Source organism: Lissotriton helveticus, chromosome 2_1, assembly GCF_964261635.1.
Source record: "Lissotriton helveticus chromosome 2_1, aLisHel1.1, whole genome shotgun sequence".
Lineage (NCBI taxonomy): Eukaryota > Metazoa > Chordata > Amphibia > Caudata > Salamandridae > Lissotriton > Lissotriton helveticus.
In genome coordinates, this window is record NC_136059.1 from 1097430156 (window position 1) to 1097433447 (window position 3292).

Sequence of the window (3292 nt, forward strand, 5' to 3'; positions counted from 1 at the left end):
TATTTGTAGCGGGGAAAAGTCATTCCTCACATTTTAAAACACTAAGTTACATCTAAAATACCACAAAAACCATTCTTAATCAGTGCTTGTCAGAAATTTAAAGTGCAAGACCATGTTTCAAATATTGGCAATTGTTTAAATGTATATGAAATCTAATTTATTTTTTAAAATAATGTTATTCTTTAATATATTTGATATTTATCAATTATTGTATATATATATATATATTCACTGAAAAAACCATAGGTTTCACACATGTTATAGTTAGCTGGACATTTCACTCATACAAAACCATTGAAATTCCCCCGTTATAGTTAACTATAACTCGCGCGCCCGCAATGCACTGCTGATGACGTCACATATTACATCACTCATGACATGGTCAGTGGCATCACTCATGACATCACTGATGACATCTTAAATGACATCACTGATGACATCATCCAGTGAATGTGTGTCTTTCTGAAAAATAAATATGTTTTATATATGTATAGCTAAAGGTCGACGGAAGAATAAATGGGTAAATAAGTGTTTAAATGTTTTTTTTGTAAAATTGATTGTATAAGTGACTTATTAAGTGTATCTTAGTGAATACATGAATTCTTGTGTAATGTTTAAATATGTAAATATCTCTATCAGTGTCTCACTTTGTGTATAAGTGGCTGCATGAGTTGGTGAGTAGCTACATGAGTGTGCATATGGGTTATTAGTTTGTTTTTGAGTATCAGTATGAGTGTCTGTATGGTTTGGTGGGGGCTATTACTTAGCGCATAGTTGCATGAATGACTGACTCACTGTTTGTATGTGTTTTGAAGACAGCATGTGTGCAGGACTGTATGGGTGGATGAGTGTGTGTATGGGTGTGTTAGTGAGTGAATGACTGTCTAAATAGTATCTTTATGAGTAACTACGTATGTTTTAATCTAGTATATGTGAGTATTGATGTATGTAAGTGATTATATGTGAGAGTGAGAGATTGGACGAGTTCCTGTATAAATAACTATGGGTTTCTATAAGTGATTGTTTAAGAGAGTAAGTAAGTGCACGTTTCTGTAAAAGTAAGTGTAGTGGTGTGTGTATAGCTGTATATGCAAATAAATGGATGTTGATAGTTTATTTGCATGTGTGAGTATGTGTGTGAGTAACTCTATGGATGAGTGTCGGTGTGTAACAGGATGTATAGGTGTATGAGTACATATGATAAGTGAGTACATGTATGAGTGATTATATAGAACTGTTGGTGAATGAGTGGATGTGTATGTAAATGGTGGAATTACTGAATAGGTTGTTGTAACTGGTATTGGTATCTACATTTTATTGAAAACTTTTGTTTCTATTTTTGAATGTGTGTATCAAAGGTTATATTAGGGTGTGAGGAGGTCTGCCAGTTTTTCACAAGGATGATGTCATCAGTGATGTCATTTGAGATGTCATCAGTGATGTCATGAGTGATGTCACTGACCATGTCATGAGTGATGTAATATGTGACGTCATCAGCAGTGCATTGCGAGCGCGCGAGTTATAGTTAACTATAACGGGGGAATTTCAATGGTTTTGTATGAGTCCAATGTCCAGCTAACTATAACATGTGTGAAACCTATGTTTTTTTCAGTGAATTTCAAAGGTTTTTTAAATGCTAATTTTTAACTATAACGTGTGTGAAACCTATGGTTTTTTCAGTGAATTTTTACATTTTTTTAAATGCAAATTTTTAACTATAACGTGTGTGAAACCTAAGGTTTTTTAAATGCTAATTTTTAACTATATCGTTGTTGAAACCTGTGTTTTTTTCAGTGAATTTCAAAGGTTTTGTAAATGATATTTTTTAAATGTATTAATTGTTATATTTTCTTTAAACTGATTTACTACATTATTTTAAATTATTTATTTTTAGATATTTTATTTTTTTAATTACATTACATATTTTTTATATAAATTGAAAAATATATATTTTTTAAAATATTGAAATTGTAATACTTTTATTTTTTTTATATTTTTTTAATTTATATATATTTTATATAGCAGGCAATGATATCCTATGAGAGGACATTCAAGTTACTGTAACTACGGTTAGAATTACTCTTCAGGATCAATAGTGGGCTGAGAGATGCAGCACTGAGGTCTCTCCTGATAACAGGTGAGTAAATCGGAATTCGTAGTTCGGCTGATTTTTTAGGAATATTTTAAAGTTCCAAAACTCCACACTTAGAAGAATTTCCAAGTAAAACATGTCAATGTTAGCCTACGAAAGGAAATTCAAGTTACTGTAACTACAATTAGAATTACTTTTCAGGATCAATAATGGGCTGAAAGATGCAGCACTGAGGTCTCTCCTGATAACAGGTGAGTAAATCGGAATTCGTAGTTCGGCTAATTTTAGAGGAATTTTTTAAAGTTCCAAAACTCCACACTTAGAAAAATTTCCAAGTGAAGCCATTCAATGTTAGCCTATTGGAAGGAAATTCAAGTTACTGTAACTACGATTAGAATTACTTTTCAGGATCAATAGTGGGCTGAAAGATGCAGCACTGAGGTCTCTCCTTTTAACAGGTGAGTACATCGGAATTCGTAATTCGGCTGATTTTTGAGGAATTTTTTTAAGTTCCAAAACTCCACACTTTGAAAATTTGTCAAGTGAAACCAGTCAATGTTAAACTATGGAAGGAAATTCAAGTTACTGTAAGTATGGTTACAATTACTTTTCAGGATCAGTAGTGAGCTGAAAGATGCAGCACTGACGTCTCTCGTGATAACAGGTGAGTAAATCGGAATTCGTACTTCGGCTGATTTTAGAGCAATATTTCGCTCAATAGTGAAGGAAGGGGACGGGGCATGAGGAGACATGTGTGCAAACACGCCCTGTGGCGTGTTTTAGGTTGGGGAATATATTCCTCTTCAATCCTGAGGTCATCTGTGAGCCAACTAGCCCATCGGGTACATCCAGTTTGCGCCAGGGAGCTGCGTTGCAGAGAGGTGTTCAGAGGGCACGCCCCCTTTTTACAACACTCTGCAAAGCAACTCCGTGGCACTTACTAGAGGTACCCGTTGGACTAGTTGGCCCTTAGGAGACCTCTGGATTGAAGAGGAATATATTCCCCAAGCTAAAACGTGCCACAGGGCGTGTTTGCACACATGTCACCTCAAGCCCCGTCCCCTACATTCACCACTGTGCAAACATGCCCCGTAACGCGTTCTAAGTTGGGGGATTAAGTCCCCTTGCATACCGGGGGTCCCTGGGGGCCAATTAGCACACCAGGAACCTCCAGTATGCGCCAGGGGGGCTGTGTTGCAG